Source organism: Moschus berezovskii, chromosome 9 (genome assembly GCF_049115385.1).
Source record: "Moschus berezovskii isolate FMDL1 chromosome 9, NW_MosBer_1.0, whole genome shotgun sequence".
NCBI lineage: Eukaryota > Metazoa > Chordata > Mammalia > Artiodactyla > Moschidae > Moschus > Moschus berezovskii.
The window spans coordinates 91,154,161-91,176,275 of NC_142468.1; the positions used below are offsets into that span (position 1 = coordinate 91,154,161).

Below are 22,115 nucleotides of genomic sequence, written 5' to 3' on the forward strand. Positions count from 1 at the left end.
TTTGTCCTTTGCCTTTTGCTTCTCTTCTTTCCTCAGCTATTTGTAAAGGTTCCTCAGACAACTACTTTGCCTTCCTGCGTTTCTTTTTCTTTGGAATGATTTTGGTTACTGCCTCCTGTATAATGTTACTCACCTCCATCCATAGTTCTTCTGGCACTCTGTCTACTGGACCTAATCTAATTTATACACATAAGAATACATAAGTATTTTCTTTTTAAAATATGGCCTTTAATTGTTTACTGTGTTAAATGAGTGGGTGTGTGTGCTTAGAGAGTAAAAGTTTATAGATAAGTCCAAAGACCCCTTTAACGTCCAACTTCAGTCCCATTCTCTCTCCTCAGGGGCAAATGCCCACATGAATTTGATAATGTTATCCTTCTAATCAGTAAAAAAATTTCAATTCCCAGACAAATGTATGATGCTATATCATTGATTCATTAAAAATTATGAGGATAATGTGCAAATAAATCTACTTTATGTTCTCTTTTTTCACCTATCATCAAATGGATCTTGAAGTATGCCAGACTTTTCTAAATATGACATAAAATGCAAAGTCTGCTTTTAGAATCTAGATCTCTAGTAGACATGTCTAGTATCTTTCTACTATCACATTGCCTATTAAACTTCTGATTAAGACTTTTTTTAAATTTAGAAATATGCTTTCAAGTTTGATTAAAATTCCATCTGGTCTAAATTTAGCAGATGAGTTAAGAAAGAAAGGAGGAAAAGCATTTGGGGACTACTTTGTGCTTGCTAAAGAGCTGAATAAAAGTGTCTCCTGGGCAGAAAGTTTGTTATTTTCTTTTGCCTGCAGAGAAGAATGTTCAGTTAGAACTTATTCATTAGTGTTTGGGAAAAAGTAACTTACCTCCTTGAATTAGATCAATTTATATCCATAATAGTGGCAAAATAAATTCAAAATTACTTGTAATACAAGATTCTAGCACTTAAAAAACTGACTCCAGAGTAGGGGAGTTGAACAGAATTTCAGAGTATATTATTCAGTAATCTTTTCTGTTTTCCACATTGAAAATGAGAAGATGCTACAAGATACCAGTATAAATAGAACTGCCATTTTATTGTAAGAGTAAAATGTTGATGATTTAAACCAGAAATCAGTAAACTTTTTCTGTAACGGCCCAGATAATTTTTTAGGCCATAAAGTCTCTGTTCCAACTATTCAGCTCTAATGAACATTCAAAAGCAGCCATATACAATAAATAAACAAAGGAGCAAGACTGTCTGAGTGAAAAAAAAAACACTTTATTTATAAAAACTTTTGGGTGGATATGACCCACAAGCTGTAGTTAGATCTTTTCTGGGTTGAAAGGAGTGGTGATGGTCTAGTTGCTAAGTTGTGTCCAACTGATATACTGGTAAATGTTTAACAACTGGCTTTTCTGAGAGATGAACACACCCTGACTTATAGCATTTGCCCATTTATATGGTATAAATACTCTCACCATGGTTGATTTCAAACTACCTACTTGACATCACTCAACAGGGAGATGAAAGAGATAAAGAGAGGCATACCATTATATAGGATTTATAACATAGTCGATACAAATTTTCCAGACAAGAATACTGGAGCAGGTTGCTATTTCATACTCCAGGGGATCTTCCTGATCCAGGGATTGAACCCACATTTCCTACATTGGCAAGCAAATTCTTTACCACTAAGTGACCTGGGAAGCCAACCACTACATAGCATTTATAACATACTAGATATAAATAACCTCAAGAGCATAAACAATAGTAAGATGAAATAAAATAATAAGAAAGGATGAGTTTTGAATATTTATTACCTTGTTTTGAATATATTTACTTAATTGTAAATACAGAATTTAATTTTTAATGATGTCTATGTTTACCATCTGGCTCATGAAGTTCATTAAAATTTAATAGTTGGCTCTAATGAGCCACTGTGAGTCTACTATAGCACACCCCTGTGTTAGAGAACATAACCAAGAATTTTGTTTTAATAAGCTACCTACTGAATCGTAAGTTATGTGGGAGAGTAAAAGCAAAGAGATATAGAGAATTGTGTTAATATGCAGTAATCTTTCTCATGTATTTTGATAAGAATCTGAAAAAAAATTTTTTGTTCATTTAGGTGAGAGTTGACTGTGTCAGAGGTGCTTTATTTTTTGGTTCTTTATCTCAACTTTTCAGTGATAGCATGTGAAGTAAACTTAGGTGAATAGATACTGTCAGTATGTCATATATAATAATAAATGTTACTTTTTTTTTTTCCTTAAGGAGTAACTGTGACGCCTGATGAAGAACAAAACTTGAATCATTACGTGCAAGTTTTACAGAACCTAATACTAAGTGTTCCCACTAAGGAGCCAGGTCGTCAGAAAAAATCAAAGTCTCCAAATAAGGCTAATTTCATAGGACCGAGAGTATCAAGAGTTAAGGAGATAAAATATACACATGATGTAGGTCCAGGTGACAATGATATTTTAATCAATCCTGTCAGTGAAGAAACTACAACTTTCCCTACTAGGGGCTTCACACTGGAAATAGACAAGAAAAAACGTACTAAAAGCACAGCATTCTGGTCTATTAAACCAAATAACGTTTCTGTTGTTTTACATGCAAAAGAACCTTTTATTGAGAAAGAAGAGCCAGAGCCAGAGCCAGAGCCAATTGAACATCGCACTGAGGCACCAACGCAAGTACCAAGTGTTACTGAACCAAGTCAAGATGTCACCTCTTTAAGTAGGAGCACTGACTTGGATACTGCCACGGAAGAAGACGTTCCTCAGCTCTCAGGTGACAATGAAATGGATTATCTTGAATCACATGTGTATAATGAAGACGTTTTGAAAAGAATTGCAGATATTGATTCACAGCTGCATCACGTACCTCTTCCTGAGAGCTACAAGCCAGAATATAGAGCAGACATTCGAGCCTCTAAAGAACACCTAAAACGAAGCCTTGCTCTAGCCATAGCAGCAGAACATAAATTAGAAAAAATGTATAAATCCCAGATGTTACCACAGGGACGAAGCAGTGGTGGAGTTTATGACATTGTAACTGTTATTAACATGCTGTATAATTCTAGATATAAATTACCTGAATATTTAGATATAAAATATGTTCCATCAGAGGTGAGAGGAAAAGCTGCTGTAGTAATCCATACATTGAAAAAAATACTATGTGTTGGTCATGGAGAAGAAACTCACAACCTCCTTAAGCAGTTATTAAATAATAATATAAAAATTTTACACATACTTGATACTCATGACAAAGGTGATTCAAGCTAACTTTGCATTCATTCATGGGAGAAATAAGCATATTAGTGATTCAAAAATTGTGTGAAAATATTTTCTATTGTAGTTCACTATGTTAACATCTTTATATGTCATGTGTTATGAAAAATTTTCATATGCACTGAAACCTAACAATTTAAAATAAAATTTTGGTTCAGGAGTTTGTCGTTTTTCTCATTAATTTTAGAAGTTATGAGTAACTAATCTTTAAAGTGTTTAAGCTTTGATTTTACTTGATAGGTTAGTAAATTCTTCCATTTTATTAGAGACTGTGCAGTCCACTATATATGTAGTAGCAGTAGTGTTAGTCACTCAGTCGTGTCCATCTCTTTGCAACCCCTTGCGCTGCAGCCCACCGGGTATCTGTCCATGGGTTTCTCCAGGCATGAATACTGGAGTGGGTTGCCATTCCCTTCTCCAGAGTAGCTAGTTTTAAATAATTGCATATAAATGTAAAATTTTAGCATATGTTATCTTATTACTCTTTTAGAGGATCTGAGTATTCTATCCAAATAGCATAATTGGAGTTTGTATCAAAACTACTTTTATCTGAATATATATATGCCACCTTTGAAAGGTGGATGATATATTAAGATACATCCCTATTCGTTTGTTGTTAAATACTTCTGGAGTATCAGTGAAGGACTGTAACCTGAATTTGTAATGAGATCATTCTCACTTATTTTCTCTTTTTGTTTGTTTATACACATATACATGGAAGCTTTCCAAATTTTGTATTTGGCAGTATGACTAACATGGTCTTCCCTGGTGGCTCAATGGTAAAGAATCTACCAGCAGTTCAGGAGTTTCAGGAGATGCAGTTCCGATCCCTGGGTCAGGAAGATACCCTGGAGGAGGGCATGGCAACCCAGTCAAGTATTCTTGCCTGGAGAATTCCATGGACAGAGGAGTCTGGCAGGCTATATAGTTCATAGCATTGCACAGAATCAGACACACCTGAAGTGACTTCACATGTACACACACATGACTAACACCATTAAGGTTAATTGTAATTTTGTAATTATGGTACAGGTAATTCTGTTTCATGATTTGTGGTGGTTTCATCATTAAGTCATGTCCGACTCTTGTGACCTCATGGACTGTAGCCTGCTAGGTTCCTCTGTCCATGGGATTCTCCAGGCAAGAAAACTGGAGTGGGTTGCCATTTCCTTCTCTAGGGGATCTTCCTGACCCAGGAATTGAACCCAGGTCTCCTTTTTTGCAGACAGATTCTTTACCAACTGAGCTATGAAGTATTTAATTTATTTATTCATTTATCAGGCCAGTCATTTATAATTTAATAAACATTTATTGACCTTGTGCAGGACGAAATGCTAGACTTTGGGAATGCAATAGTAGGGTTTATTTCCTTCTCTCTTTGAAATTATAGCATCAAAGAGACATAACTTCAACTGTTTTTAAACTTCAGTTTTGATAAGTTGTTAAAAAAGTTTGAGAAATTTGACCTCACCAAGGCCAAGAATAATGGGAAAGCTACCTGGAGAAAATAGCATTTAAAGTGAGATCTGTAGGATAAGGTTGTGTGTAAGGAAGAAAGGGGCATTCCAGGTAGAGGGAAGAGCATGTGTAAATGCTGTGAGGTGAGACTGAGTAATGGCAAGTTCAAGAGGCAGCCGGAGTATAGAAAGGTAGGGGAGAATTAAATAAATGAAATTTTAAAAAGTAAAAGAAAGGTAGGGGAGAGCACCTCCAGATGGAGATGGTAAGGTACATGGGGCTGGACTAGATCTTGCAAATCCTCAAATTGCATATTGAATCATTTTAGCCTTTATCTGATAGTAAGTGTGAAGTCGTCAGTAGATTCTAAGCAAAGGCTCGATATGATCAAATTTGTGTTCTTAAAAAACCCCACTCTGGCTACATTTTTGAAAGTAGGCAGAAGTAGAAGGGTACTGTGCACAGGTCAAATTTAGCTTGAACTAGATGGGAACACGGAGAAGGCAATGGCAAGCCACTCCAGTACTCTTGCCTAGAAAAACCCATGGATGGAGGAGCCTGGTAGGCTGCAGTCCCTGGGGTCGCTATGGGTCGGACACGACTGAGCGACTTCACTTTCACTTTTCACTTTCACACATTGGAGAAGGAAATGGCAACCCACTCCAGTGTTCTTGCCTGGAGAATCCCAGGGACGGGGGAGCCTGGTGGGCTTCTGTCTATGGGGTCACACAGAGTCGGACACAACTGAAGTGACTTAGCAGCAGCAGCAGATGGGAAGAAGTGGCAGTTAAGAGGTAGAATCAACAGGATTTGGTGATTGAATGGATGTGGTGACTGAGGGATTAGCAGGGATCAAAAATAACTCCCACACTGTTAGCTGTATTATTAAAAGGAGTATAAAAGTTTTGTTTCATAACACTTTTACTGTTTACTACTGTTGCTTATTTTATTTTATAAAGTCATTGATTTATTTATTACTCTTGATTATGCTGACTTTTCATTGCTGGGTGAGGGCTTTCTCTAGTTGTGACTAGCTGGGACTACTCTGGTTGCAGTGCACGAGCTTCTCGTTTCAGTGGCTTCTCTTGTTGTGGAGTACGGGCTCTAGAGTGGGTTTCAGTAGTTGCAACATGTGGGCTTAGTAGTCGTGGTGTGTGAGTCCTAGAGTGCAAGGGCTTCAGTAGTTGTGGCACTCGGGCTTTGTTTCTCCATGGCCTGTGGGATCTTCCTGGACCAGGGAGTGAACCTGTGTCCTCTGCACTGGCAGGTGATTTCTTTACCACTGGACCACCACGGAAGTCCACTGTTGCTTATTTTTTAAAATTAATTTTGCTATGGAAAATTTTAAACGTGCAAAAGTAAACATTAATAAACCCATGTACTCAGCATCCAGTTTCAACAATTATCTACTAATGACCAATTTTATTTCACCTAACCCCCTTTTCTCTTTCCTATTTTATGTTGGATTAAGTACCAGATACATTTTCATTTTATTTGTAAATATGACAGTGTGAAGCTCTATAAGCTTTTTAAAAAAACACTACCAAAAATACCACACTTAGGGGGAGGAACAAGATGGCGGAGGAATAGGACTGTGAGACCACTCTCTCCCCCACAAATTCATCAAAAGAACTCTTGAACGCGGAGTAAAGTCCACAAAACAACTTTTGAATGCTGGCAGAAGACATCAGGCACCCAGAAAAGCAGCCCATTGTCTTCAAAAGGAGGTAGGAAAAAACATAAAAGATAAAAAGAGAGACAAAAGAGGTAAGGACGGAGCTCCGTCCAGGGAAGGGAGGCTTTAAAGAGAGAGAAGTTTCCAAACACCAGGAAACACTCTCATTGGCGAATCTGTGACGAGCCTTGGAACCTCAGAGGGCCACATAACCAGGAGGGAAAAAAAAAGAAAGAAACATTTAAAACCCACAGATTACCCGCCAAATGGTAACTCCCATCGGAGAAGCAGCGCAGACGCGTGCATACACCATTAGCAAGCGGGGGCTGGGCAGGGAGGAGCCAGCTGAACTGCTTAGAGGACTGGGCTTGAATGCCGCGAGGGCAATCTGAGAGAACTGGGGATAGCAAAGCAGACTGTGGGATAGCTTCCCCGCGAAAAGGCGGAAAGCTCTAACCTAAGACTCCGCCAGCCCCGCTCACAGGACAAAGGACAGAGCAGAGCGAGCCGGCTGCGGTCGGCCCATCCCCCATCCCCTGCCGAGACAGGCAGGGAGGTCAGCCAGAGCCAGAGGGGGCAACCGCGGCCCCAGAAAGGCATCCGATACAAACTGCAGGCAGGCTTGTTGCTAATCAAGATTTCTTGGGCTCGGGTCGGTCGCTATCTGCCTGAGAAGGTGCGCTGGTTGTACACACAGAAAACCGAGTGGCAGGGACTGGGGAGGTGAAAAGTTGCAGCAACTGCGCTCGCCAAACACCTGGTCACCTGAGCTGCTTGGACCGGGGAAGGCACAAAATGCAGGCCCAACCAAGTCTGCGCCTTTGTGGAGTACCCGAGAAAATGAAGTTGAGCCGCTCAGACCTGGGAAGTGCATACAACCTGGCGCCGTCCTCCGACAGTTCCCGGCAGAGCAACCTAGAGCCTGTGCAGTGTAGACTGAGACAACACACGGGCTGTGAGTGGGGGCAAACCCATTGTGGACGAGACGCTACAAGCACTCCCCACAGATGCCAGAGATATTTGTCTGCAGCGTTCCCCCCTTCCCAGAACAGGACTGAACAACTGAGCCTTAAAAAGTGTCCACCCGCCCCCTAATATCAGGGTGGAAATTAGACACTGAAGAGACCAGCAAACAGAAGCTAAAACAGAGGGAACCACCTTGGAAATGACAGATCGAGAAGTCTAGAGACTACTCCAAGAATAAGTCCAAAAACCAGAGGCAAGAGGCTTAAGCCCGAATCCTGAGAACACCAGAGAACTCCTGACTCCAGGGAACATGAATCGATAGGAGCTCATCAAACGCCTCCATACCTACACTAAAACCAAGCACCACCCAAGGGTCAACAAGTTCCAAGGCAAGACATACCATGCAAATTCTCCAGCAACACAGGAAAATAGCCCTGAGCTTCAATATACAGGCTGCCCAAAGTTACTCCAAACCCACTGACATCTCATAACTCATTACTGGACACTTCATTGCACTTCAGAGAGAAGAAATCCAGCTCCACCCACCAGAACACCAACACAAGCTTCCCTAACCAGGGAACCTTGACAAGTCACCCATCCAACCCCACACACAGCGAGGAAACTACATAATAAAGAGAACTCCACAAACTGCCAGAAGAGGGAAAGGCCACCCCAAGCAAAACAATATAAGCAAGATGAAGAGGCAGAGAAATACTCAGCAAGTAAAGGAACAAGATAAATGCCCACTAACACAAAAAAAGAGGAAGATATAGGGAATCTACCTGATAAAGAATTTCGAATTTTGGTGGTGAAAATGATTCAAAATCTTGAAAGCAAAATGGAGTTACAGATAAATAACCTGGAGAAAAGGATTGAGAAGATGGAAGAAAGGTTTAATAAGGACTTAGAAGAAATAAAAAAGAGTCAGTATACAATGAATAATGCAATAGATGAGATCAAAAACACTCTGGAGGGAACAAACAGTAGAATAACAGAGGCAGAAGACAGGATACGGGAGATAGAAGATAGAATTGTAGAAATAAATGAAACAGAGAGGAAAAAAGAAAAACGAATTAAATGAGGACAATATTAGAGACGTCTGGGACAATGTTAAACACTCCAACATTCGAATCATAGGAGTCCCAGAAGAAGAAGACAAAAAGAAAGACCATGAGAGAATACTTGAGGAGATAATAGTTGAAAACTTCCCTAAAATGGGGAAAGAAATAATCACCCAAGTCCAAGAAACCCAGAGAGTCCCCAACAGGATAAACCCAAGGCGAAATACTAAATTAACAAAGATCAAACACAAAGAATAAATATTAAAAGCAGCAAGGGAAAAGCAGCAAATAACACACAAGGGGATTCCCATAAGGATAACAGCTTCAGGCCTGGAGGGAATGGCAAGACATACTTAGAGTGATGAAAGAAAATAACCTACAGCCCAGATTACTGTACCCAGCAAGGATCTCATTCAAATATGAAGGAGAAATCAAAAGCTTTACAGACAAGCAAAAGCTGAGAGAATTCAGCATCACCAAACCAGCTGTCCAACAAATGCTAAAGGATCTTCTCTAGACAGGAAACACAGAAAGGGTGTATAAACTCGAACCCAAAGCAATAAAGAAAATGGCAATGGGATCATACTTATCAATAATTACCTTAAACGTAAATGGGTTGAATGCCCCAACCAAAAGACAAAGGCTGGCTGAATGGATACAAAAACAAGACCCCCATATATGTTGTCTACAAGAGACCCACCTCAAAACGAGGGACACATACAGACTGAAAGTGAAGGGCTGGAAAAAGATATTCCACGCAAATAGAGACCAAAAGAAAGCAGGAGTAGCAATACTCATATCAGATAAAATAGACTTTAAAACAAAAGCTATGAAAAGAGACAAAGAAGGAAACTACATAATGATCAAAGGATCAATCCAAGATGAAGATATAACAATTATAAATATTTATGCACCCAACATAGGAGCACCGCAATATGTAAGACAATTACTAACAAGTATGAAAGGGGAAATTAACAACAATGCAATAATAGTGGGAGATTTTAATACCACACTTACATCTATGGATAGATAAATCAACTAAACAGAAAATTATCAAGGAAACACAAACTTTAAATGATACAATAGACCAGTTAGACCTAATAGATATCTATAGGACATTTCACCCCAAAACAATGAATTTCACCTTTTTCTCAAGCGCACACAGAACCTTTTCCAGGATAGATCACATCCTGGGCCATAAATCTAGCCTTGGTAAATTCAAAAAAACTGAAATCATTCCAAGCATCTTTTCTGACCACAATGCAGTAAAATTAGATCTCAATTACAGGAGAAAAACCATTAAAAATGCCAACATATGGAGGCTGAACAACACGCTGCTGATTAACGAACAAATCATAGAAGAAATCAAAAGAGAAATCAAAATATGCATAGAAATGAATGAAAATGAAAACACAACAACCCAAAACTTCTGGGATACTGTAAAAGCAGTGCTAAGGGGGAAGTTCATAGCAATACAGGCACACCTCAAGAAACAAGAAAAAAGTGAACTAAATAACCTAACTCTACATCTAAAGCAACTAGAAAAGGAAGAAATGAAGAACCCCAGCGTCAGTAGAAGGAAAGAAATCGTAAAAATTAAGGCAGAGATAAATGCAAAAGAAACAAAAGAGACCATAGCAAAAATCAACAAAGCCAAAAGCTGGTTCTTTGAGAAGGTAAATAAAATTGACAAACCACTAGCCAGACTCATCAAGAAACAAAGGGAGAAGAACCAAATCAATAAAATTAGAAATGAAAATGGAGAGATCACAACCGACAACACAGAAATACAAAGGATTATTAGAGAATACTATCAGCAATTATATGGCAATAAAATGAATAACCTGGAAGAAATGGACAAATTCCTAGAAAAGTACAACTTTCCAAAACTGAACCAGGAAGAAATAGAAAATCTTAATAGACCCATCACAAGCACAGAACTAGAGGCTGTAATCAGAAATCTTCCAGAAAACAAAAGCCCAGGTCCAGACGGCTTCACAGCTGAATTCTACCAAAAATTTAGAGAAGAGCTAACACCTATTCTACTCAAACTCTTCCAGAAAATTGCTGAGGAAGGGAAACTTCCAAACTCATTCTATGAGGCCACCATCACCCTAATCCCAAAACCTGGTAAAGATCCCACAAAAAAAGAAAACTACAGGCCAATATCACTGATGAACATAGATGCAAAAATCCTTAACAAAATTCTATCAATAATCAGAATCCAACAACACATTAAGAAGATCATACATCATGACCAAGTGGGCTTTATCCCAGGAATGCAAGGATTCTTCAATATCCACAAATCAATTAACATAATACACAACATTAACAAACTGAAAAATAAAAATCATATATCTCAATAGATGCAGAGAAAGCCTTTGACAAAATTCAACATCCATTCATGATAAAAACCCTCCAGAAAGTGGGAATAGAAGGGACATATCTCAACATAATAAAATCTATATATGACAAACCCAGAGCAAACATTATTATCCTCAACGGTGAAAACCTGAAAGCCTTTCCCCTAAAGTCAGGAACAAGACAAGGGTACCCACTCTCACCACTACTATTCAACATAGTTCTGGAAGTTTTGGCTACAGCAATCCGAGCAGAAAAAGACATAAAAGAAATACAAATTGGAAAAGAAGAAGTAAAACTTTCACTGTTCGCTGATGACATGATCCTCTACACTGCTGCTGCTGCTGCTGCTAAGTCACTTCAGTCGTGTCCGACTCTGTGTGACCCCATAGACGGAAGCCCAACCAGGCTCCCCCGTCCCTGGGATTCTCCAGGCAAGAACACTGGAGTGGGTTGCCATTTCCTTCTCCAATGTGTCAAAGTGGAAAGTGAAAAGTGAAAGTGAAGCCGCTCAGTCGTGTCCGACCCTTAGCGACCCCACGGACTGCAGCCTACCAGGCTCCTCCATCCATGGGATTTTCTAGGCAAGAGTACTGGAGTGGCTTGCCATTGCCTTCTCCGGATCCTCTACACAGAAAACCCTAAAGACTCTACCAGAAAACTACTAGAGCTAATCAATGAATACAATAAAGTTGCAGGATATAAAATCAACACACAGAAATCACTTGCATTCCTATACACTAATAATGAGAAAATAGAGAAATTAAGGAAACTATTCCATTCACTGTTGCAACCAAAAGAATTAAATACTTAGGAATATATCTACCTAAGGAAACAAAAGACTTGTACATAGAAAACTATAAAACACTAGTGAAAGTAATCAAAGAGGACACTAATAGATGGAGAAATATACCATGTGCATGGATTGGAAGAATAAATATTGTAAAAATGAGTATACTACCCAAAGTAATTTTTACATTCAATGCAATCCCTATCAAGCTACCAACGATATTTTTCACAGAACTAGAACAAATAATCTCACAATTTGTATGGAAATACAAAAAACCTCGAATACCAAAGCAATCTTGAGGAAGAAAAATGGAACTGGGGGAATCAACCTGCTGGACTTCAGGCTCTACTACAAAGCCACAGTCATCAAGACAGTATGGTACTGGCATAAAGACAGAAATATAGATCAGTGGAACAAAATAGAAAGCTCAGAGATAAATCCACGCACCTATGGACACCTTATCTTTGACAAAGGAGGCAAGAATATAAAATGGAGAAAAGACAGTCTCTTTAACAAGTGGTGCTGGGAAAACTGGTCAACCACTTGTCAAAGAATGAAACTAGAACACTTCCTAACACCATATACAAAAATAAACTCAAAATGGATTAGAGCGCTAAATGTAAGACCAGAAACTATAAAACTCCTAGAGGAGAACGTAGGCAAAACATTCTCTGACATAAATCACAGCAGGATCCTCCAAGACCCACCTCCCAGAATATGGAAATAAAAGCAAAAATAAACAAATGGGACCTAATTAAAATCAAAAGCTTCTGCACAGCAAAGGAAACTATAAGCAAGGTGAAAAGACAGCCTTCAGAATGGGAGAAAATAATAGCAAATGAAACAACTGATAAAGGATTAATCTCCAAAATATACAAGCAGCTCCTGCAGCTCAATTCCGGAAAAATAAATGACCCAATCAAAAAATGCGCCAAAGAACTAAACAGACATTTCTCCAAAGAAGACATACAGATGGCTAACAAACACATGAAAAAATGCTCAACATCCTTCATAATCAGAGAAATGCAAATCAAAACCACAATGAGATACCATTTCACACCAGTCAGAATGGCTGCTATCCAAAAGTCTACATGCAATAAATGCTGGAGAGGGTGTGGAGAGAAGGGAACCCTCTTACACTGTTGGTGGGAATGCAAACTAGTACAGCCACTATGGAGAACAGTGTGGAGATTCCTCAAAAAACTGGAAATAGAACTGCCATATGATCCAGCAATCGCACTCCTGGGCATACACACTGAGGAAACCAGAATTGAAAGAGACACATGTACTCCAGTGTTCATTGCAGCACTGTTCATAATAGCCAGGACATGGAAGCAACCTAGATGTCCATCTGCAGATGAATGGATAAGAAAGCTTTGGTACATATACACAATGGAGTATTACTCAGCCATTAAAAAGAATGCATTTGAACCAGTTCTAATGAGATGGATGAAACTGGAGCCTATTATACAGAGTGAAGTAAGCCAGAAAGAAAAACACCAATACAATATACTAATGCATACATATGGAATTTAGAAAGATGCAAATGATAACCCTGTATACAAGACAGCAAAAGAGACACAGATGTATAGAACAGTCTTTGGGACTCTGTGGGAGATGGTGAGGGTGGGATGGTTTGGGAGAATGACATTGAAACATGTATATTATCATATGTGAAACGAATCGCCAGTTCAGGGTCGATGCATGTTACAGGATGCTTGGGGCTGGTATGCGGGGATGACCCAGAGGGAGGATAAGGGGAGGAGGGAGGTGGGAGGGGGGTTCAGGAGGGGGAACTCATGTACATCCGGGGTGGATTCATGTCAATGTATGGCAAAACCAACCAATATAATATTGTAAAATAATTAGCCTCCAATAAAAATTAAAATTAAAAAAATTTTTAATAATTCTTTAAATCATCAAATCTAGTCAGTGTTCAAATTTCTGATTGTGTAATAATTTTAAAATTTTGTCAGCCTGGACTTTGGTAGCACAGTGGATAAGAATCTGCCTGCCAATGCAGGGGACATGGATTTGATCCTTGGTCCGGGAAAGTCCCACATGCCCCCGAGCAACTAAGCCTGTGTGCCACAAGTACTGAGCCCCTGCTCTAGGGCCCATGAGCTGCACCTACTGAGCCTGTGTGCCCCAACTACTAAAGCAAAGCCCACGTGCCTTAGAGCCCCCCTGCTGCAGCTGGTGAGCCTGTATGGTGCACCAGTGAAACCTGCGTGCCTAGAGCCCATTGGCAACAAGAGAAGCCACCACAGTGAGAGGTGCAAGTATGACAACCAGAGAGTAGCCCCTGCTTGTCACAAATAGAGAACACCTGTGCAAAGCAATGAAGCTCAAGCACAGCTAAAAATAAATAAGTAAATAAATAAAATTATAGTAAAAAATTTAGTTTGTTTGAATGAAACAAACTAAATAGATCCAAATAACGTTTACACATCGAGATTAGTTGATTTAAATCTCTTTTAATCTACACCACTTCTTTTTCCCCTTCTTGAAATTTGTCAAAGAAATTGGTCATTGGACCTGTGGTTTTACACAGCATGGATTTTGCTGATTATATCCCCATAGTACCATTTAGTATGTTTTTGGTAAGTTGGTAGTTAGATCTAGAGAGGCTTTGTCAGACTTAGGTTGACCGTTTTGTTTTTTGTCAAGGTGTGTTATCAATCTGATATGACTTTTTATATTTTTAGCAGCATTTGATGATTATTACATGGATAGATCAATTGATCAGGTGTTAAAAAAGGGGATGTCATTCCTTCCTTTATTAGCTGAAATATGTCTTATAAAGAGAAAGTGCCTCCCATATGTTGAGTCCCCAGTGGTCCAGTGTGTTGGAAAGGCATCACATGCTTGAATCTTTCTCTATGTTTAATAATTTTCAGAAGTTAGTTCATAGAATCCTTCAATGGGACTAGTTTTTAAAATTCAGATCTTTATTCTGTTAGAACAGTTGTAGGCTTGCAAAAAAATTTAAAAAGAGTACAAAGTTCCTACATACCTTGCTCTCCTCCCCCCAAATCTCCCCTATTATTTATAGCTTATTAGTGTGGTACATGTTACAGCTGATAAACCAATGTTGATACATTATTATTACTGAAGTCCATAGTACCTTAAGATTCACTCTTTGTGTTGTACATTCTTTCAGTTTTGACAAATGTAAAATGCCATGTATTCACCATTACAATATCATACACAATGGTTTCACTATCTTAAAAAGTGCCTTATGCATCATCTACTCATCTCTCCTTCTCCCAACACTCTATTTGTTGTTCAGTATACAGTGGAAGTGAGAAATAGATTTAAGGGACTAGATCTGATTGATAGAGTGCCTGATGAACTCTGGACGGAGGTTCGTGACATTGTACAGGAGACAGGGACCAAGACCATCCCCATGGAAAAGAAATGCAAAAGAGCGAAATGGCTGTCTGAGGAGGCCTTACAAATAGCTGTGAAAAGAAGAGAGGCGAAAAGCAAAGGAGAAAAGGAAAGATATAAGCATCTGAATGCAGAGTTCCAAAGAATAGCAAGGAGAGATAAGAAAGCCTTCCTCAGTGATCAATGCAAAGAAATAGAGGAAAACAACAGAATAGGAAAAACAAGAGACCTCTTCAAGAAAATTAGAGATTCCAAGGGAACATTTCATGCAAAGATGGGCTCGATAAAGGACAGAAATGGGATGGACCTAACAGAAGCAGAAGATATTAAGAAGAGGTGGCAGGAATACACAGAAGGACTGTACAAAAAAGATCTTCATGACCAAGATAGTCACGATAATGTGATCACTGACCTAGAGCCAGACATCTTGGAATGTGAAGTCAAGTGGGCCTTAGAAAGCATCACTACGAACAAAGCTAGTGGAGGTGATGGAATTCCAGTTGAGCTATTTCAAGTCTTGAAAGATGATGCTGTGAAAGTGCTGCACTCAATATGCCAGCAGATATGGAAAACTCAGCAGTGGCCACAGGACTGGAAGAGGTCAGTCTTCATTCCAATCCCAAAGAAAGGCAATGCCAAAGAATGCTCAAACTACCGCACAATTGCACTCATCTCACACACTAGTAAAGTCATGCTCAAAATTCTCCAAGCCAGGCTTCAGCAGTATGTGAACCGTGAACTCCCAGATGTTCAAGCAGGTTTTAGAAAAGGCAGAGGCACCAGAGATCAAATTGCCAACATCTGCTGGATCATGGAGAAAGCAAGAGAGTTTCAGAAAAACATCTATTTCTGCTTCATTGACTATGCCAAAGCCTTTGACTGTGTGGATCACAATAAACTGTGGAACATTCTGAAAGAGATGGGAATCCCAGACCACCTGACCTGCCTCTTGAGAAACCTGTATGCAGGTCAGGAAGCAACTGTTAGAACTGGACATGGAACAACAGACTGGTTCCAAATAGGAAAAGGTGTACGTCAAGGTTGTATATTGTCACCTTGCTTATTTAACTTATATGCAGAGTACATCATGAGGAATGCTGGGCTGGAAGAAGCACAAGCTGGAATCAAGATTGCTGGGAGAAATATCAATAACCTCAGATATGCAGATGACACTACCCTTATGGCAGAAAGTGAAGAGGAACTCAAAAGCCTCTTGATGAAAGTGAAAGAGGAGAGTGAAAAGGTTGGCTTGAAGCTCAACATTCAGAAAACAAAGATCATGGCATCTGGTCCCATCACTTCATGGGAAATAGATGGAAAAACAGTGGAAACAGTGTCAGACTTTATTTTTTTGGGCTCCAAAATCACTGCAGATGCTGATTGCAGCCATGAAATTAAAAGACGCTTGCTCCTTGGAAGGAAAGTTATGACCAACCTTGATAGTATATTGAAAAGCAGAGACATTACTTTGCCAACCAAGGTCCGTCTAGTCAAGGCAATGGTTTTCCCCGTGGTCATGTATGGATGTGAGAGTTGGACTGTGAAGAAGGCCGATTGCCGAAGAATCGATGCTTTTGAACTGTGGTGTTGGAGAAGACTCTTGAGAGTCCCTTATACTGCAAGGAGATCCAACCAGTCCATTCTAAAGGAGATCAATCCTGGGTGTTCATTGGAGGGACTGATGCTAAAGCTGAAACTGCAATATTTTGGCCACCTCATGAGACGAGTTGACTCACTGAAAAAGACTCTGATGCTGGGAAAGGTTGGGGGCGGGAGGAGAAGGGGACGACGGAGAATGAGATGGCTGGATGGCATCACCGACTCTGTGGACATGAGTTTGAGTGTACTCCGGGAGTTGGTGATGGACAGGGAGGCCTGGCGTGCTGTGATTCATGGGGTCGTGGAGAGTCGGACACGACTGAGCGACTGAACTGAACTGAGCTGAGCTAAGTAGTGTCTGACTCTTAGCAACACCATGGATTACAGCATGCCAGGCTCCTCTGTCCTTCACTATTCCAGAGTTTGCTCAGGTTCATGTGGGTGATACTGACTATCTCATCCTCTGCCGCCCCCTTCTCCTTTTGCCTTCAATCTTTCCCAGCTTCAGGGTCTTTTTCAATGAGTTGGCTCTGCATCAAGTGGCCAAAGTATTGGAGCTTAGCATTGGTCCTTCCAATGAATATTCAGGGTTGATTTCCTTTAGGATTGACTAATCTGATCTCCTTGCAGTTCAAGGGTCTCTCAAGAGTCTTCTTCAGCACCACAGTTCAAAAGCATCAATTCTTGAGTGTTCAACTTTCTATGTGGTCCAGCTCTCACATCCCTACATGACTACATAGCTTTGACTATACGGACCTTTGCTGGCAAAGTGATATCTCTGCTCCAGCCCATGGCAGTACTGGTATCTTTACTGTATGTTTTAGCCTCTTCCAGAATATCATATAATTAGAAGCATGTAGTACATAACCATTTCAGATTGGGTTCTTTCACTTAGCAATATGCATTTAAGGCACCCCCATGTCTTTGTGGCTTGACAGTTCATTTCTTTCAGTACTGTATAGTATTACATTGTACAGATGTACCACTGTTTATCCATTCACCTATTGAAGGGGTATCTTGGCTGTTCCCAAGATGTGGCAGTTATGAATAAAGCTGCTATAAACAGCCATGTGCATGTTTTTGTGTGGACATGCACTTTCAGTTGTGCCAGTTTTTTCACACCTTTGAAAGTGAGATACTGTATCAAAATTTTACATTTGTCCAATCTGATAAATGAAAAAATGCCAGCTAGTTATTGTTATAATGTATGTTTCTTAGTTATGAATTGAGCATTTTTTCATATTTATATTTTATCTGTGGAAATAGTCTGTTCATGTCTATTTCTCTATGGTTTGTTCTTTCTTAGTGATGCATACAACCTTTTATATAATAAGAAAATTAGAATTTTGTGTCAGAGTTTTACAAATATTTTTTCAGGCTTATTGTTTGTATTTGATTTTTCCATGCAGAAATTTAAAACATTTATAAGACCAATTTACACATTTTTTTCTTTGAGAGTCTTTATGCTTTGTGTCTTGCCCTTCCCACTCTGAGATTTGGAATATCAAAAGTAGAAACAAAAAAATTTAAATCTGTAAACCCGTGACCCAAAGAGAATCACTTAGTGACAAATTAATATATTTTTTACTTAATATATCTTGAACATTTCCTTGTCAGTAAGTGTTCTTAAAAGTGTAATTTTTAGATAATTCCATTGCATGTATGTACTGTATATAAATTGTAAAATCATTCCCTATTGTTAAACATGGGCTTGTTTCCAAGTTTTTCTACTGCAAACAAAGCTGGGGTGAGGATTACTGGTTGTACATCTTTGACAACATTTTTATTTTTCTTCAGATGGATTCTTGAATTTGGGTTACTAGGTCAAAATTTAGAAATGCTTTTTACAGTTAACACTAGCAAATTTACATACTCCAAGGAGTATACACAAGCACTTTTTCATGCAACTTAGTCACCTTTGGATATGTTTTTTAAATTTAGGGTTGGTTTTTTTTTTTCCCAATTTCATAGAAAGACAATTATACCTTATTAAAGTTTTAATTTGTATTCCTTTGAATGCTGATGTTTCTTTTTCCAAATTCTAATAGTAATTTGTATTTCTTTTTCGAATTATATATACACATCTGTTTTCCTATCATTCTGGAAGACTTTTACTATTTTAATTATTAATTTACTAAAGCTTTTAAAAAACTTTTTACTAAAACTTTAAAAAATGTTTATTTTAAAGCTTTTTGTAGAATGATTTTGTTATCCTATGCCTTATATGCTTGCTACAGATATTTTCCCCAGTTTATTACTTCTCTTTTTTATAACTGAAATTTTTTGTTTGAGATACTTGTATATTCACAGTAGTTGTAAGAAATAATGCAGAGAAATTCTGTACACCATACACCAGTTCCCCCAATATTTAGATCTTACAAAATTATAGTAAAATATCATAACCAGGATATTAACTGATACAGTCAATATACAGAACATTTCTATCACCACAAAGACCCTTCATGTTGCCTTTTTTATAGCCACACTTTTCTCCAGCCCCCAGTCCTTCATTAACCCCTGACACAATGATTGTGTTCTACATTTCTGTACTTTTGTCTTTTAGGAATTTTGTATAAGTAGAATCATGTAATACGTGAATGTTTGAGACTGTCTAATTTCACTCAGCACAGTCCTCTGCAGACTCACCCCGGTTGCTCTATCAATAGCTCCCTCCTTTTCATTGCTGGGTAGTATTTCATGAAACAGGTGTACCAGGATTTAACCATTCCACCCATTCTAGGACATGGGAGTTATTCCCAGTTTTTGGCTATTACGAATAAAGCTGTATAAGAATTCTTATATAGCTTTCTATGTAAACATAAGTCTTAATTTCTCTGGGATAAATACACAGGAGTGCAATAACTAGATTGTATGGAAGCTGTATGTTTAGTTTTCAAAGAATCTATCTTAACTCTTTTCCATAGAGGTCATACCATCTAATATTCGCACCAGGAATATGTAAGCGATTGTTTCTCTTTATCCTTGTCAGCATTGGTGCTGTTATCCTTTTTTTTTTTAAATTTTAAATATTCTAATGTGTATGTATTGTAGTAGATTACGGTGGATTTAATCTGCATTTTCATAATGGTTATTCATAGTATTCGTGTGCCTATCTGCCATCACCATGTTCTCTTTGGTGAAATGTCACTTCATGTATTTTGTCTTCTCATTGGATTCTTTCTTATTTCCTTTTCCTTTTTTTTTCCCTGTTGAATTTTGAGAGCTCTTTATGCATACTAGTTGCCGGTCTTTTGTTGCATATGTGGTTTGCAAATACTTTGTCCCCATCTGTAGCTTGTCATTTCATACTCTTAACATAGTCTTTTATAGGGCACAAGTTTTATTTTGATGAAGTCCAGTTAATCTTTTTATGAATGATGCCTTTGGTGTCAAGACTAAGAGCTCTGGTTAGCCTTGCACCTGGAAGATTTTCTCCTATGTTTTTATCTTAAAGTTTTGTAGTTTTACATTTTACTTATAAGTCTGTGATCCATTTTGAGTTAATTTTTACATAAGCTGTGAAGCTAAACTTGAGGGTTTGTTTGTTTTTAATCTATGAATGTTCAGTTGCTCAAGCACCATATTTTGAGAAGTCTATCTTTCTGCCATTGAATTGCTTTCGTATCTTAAAAAAAAATCAATTAAGCATGTATGTGGAGATCTATTTATTTCTGAATACTTTATTCTATTGGTTTAGTGTTTATCCCTTTACCAATAGCCCCTACACTGGGAGCATAGAGTCCTAACCACTAGACCACCAGGAAAGTCCCTCTCCCATTTTTTTCTCTTATTTTAAATAGTTATTCTAGCTTTGTGGCTTTTCCACGTAAATTTTATAAAAAACTTGCCTATGTCTACAAAAAAGTCTTTGTGGGATTTTGATAGAAACTGCATGAAACTTAGATATCAGTTTAGAGATGAGTAACATCTTCACTGAATCTTCCAATCCATTCACACAATCTGTCTCTCCATTTATTTAGATCTTTAATTTCTTTCATTAGTATTTTGAGTTTTCTGTAGACAAGCCTTCCTATGTTTTGCTAGGTTTATACTTATTTCATTTTTGAACAACTTAGAATGGTATTTTAATTTCAGTGTTCACATGGTCATCACTAAAATACAGAAGTATAATTGATGAGAAATCCACTGTCATTTGTTTTGTCTTTTCTTGGTGGTAAGATGTCACTTCTTTCTCACTGCTTTCAAGGATTTTTCTTTGACTTTAATTTTGAGACGTTTGCTATAATACGTTTTGGTGTGTATTATTTTAGATTTATCCTATTTGGAATTTGTTCAGATTCTTGTATCTATAGGCTTATGAGTTTTGCCAAATTTGGAAACTTTTAATTCATTGTTTCTTTGAGCAATTTTTCAACTCTACAGTAATCTCTCTTCCTAGCACTCCAGAGACAGGCATGTCATTTTATTATAGTACTGTGGATTCTGGGGCTCTCTTCATTTATTTTTTTGGTTTGCTTTCTCATTCAGATTTGTGTAATTTCTGTTACTCTGTCTTCAAGTTTACATATTCTTTCCTCCGTTCCCTGCCTCCTGCCCCCTATTCTTTGTTGAGGCTGTTCACTTAGCTTTTTGTTTCAGTCATTTTATTTTTCAATTCTAAAGTTTTCATCTGGTACTCCTTTATATCTTCTGTTTCTTTGGGGAGATTTTATACTTTTTCATTTATATTGATCATATTTATAATGTTCACTGAAGCCTTTTATGATGGATACATTAACATTTTTGTCATATAATTCTTAACATCGCTGTCATCTTGGTATTGACATCAGTTGACTATCATTCCTGCTAAGTGAGTGGTGAACATTCTGAGTCTCCACTAGGCCTCCTTTTTCACCACTGTAGTGGTGAGCAGGAAGGATGGCTTACTACTGCTGAATAGAGGTAGAAGTCCAAGCTGTCCCCATGGTCTCCACTGTTCAGTACACCCATCAGGGATGAAATTTCTGGCTTCATACTCTCCTTTCTCTGGCACCACACTGGTGAGGGTAGCATCCCTACTTGGGTTTTGCTGGTAGAGATGGTTAGACTGGAGGTCACAGTTTTTCTGTACTATTTTGCTGGAATAGAGTGATTACTATCTAAAAGTTTTCTGCATTTTTAGCCTGCCCCTTCCCAGATCCTTTGGCTAATGGGAATGGCTTTTATGGGGTTTTTATGTATGTGCTGCCTCCTTTATCAGACTTGTCAACTTCTTCAGCTCCAAGTCTGGGGTATAAGAGGCAAAGAAGGAAATCTGGAGAATGCACTGCAAGTGAAGTTGCCCAGTTGTATCCAACTCTTTGTGACCCCATGGACTGTAGCCTACCAGGCTCCTCTGTCCATGGGATTTTCCAGGCAAGAATACTGGAGTGGGTTGCCATTTTCTTCTCCAGGAGATCTTCCCAACCCAGAGTTTGAACGTAGGTCTCCCACATTGTAGGCAGACGCTTTACAGTCTAAGTCACCAGGGAAGTCCATGGAGAATGGACTACCGTGTCATTTCTTGGGTTCAGAGGTCTTTAGCCAGTATACCT

General features: G+C 38.5%; 1 protein-coding gene across 3 annotated transcripts in view; it reads left to right on the plus strand.

The window, feature by feature from the left end:
* LOC129562889 (U3 small nucleolar RNA-associated protein 14 homolog A-like) overlaps positions 1 to 2,396 on the plus strand; it is a 142,688-nt gene extending 140,292 nt beyond the window's left edge. Inside the window, exon 2 of one of the 3 annotated variants that reach the window (XR_016038279.1) lies at positions 2,260 to 2,396. The gene's annotated coding sequence lies outside the window, so the exon portion shown is untranslated. The remainder of the gene's footprint in view (positions 1 to 2,259) is intronic. The other 2 variants (XR_016038280.1, XR_016038281.1) reach the window with 2 other exon arrangements.
* Positions 2,397 to 22,115: the final 19,719 nt, after the last annotated feature.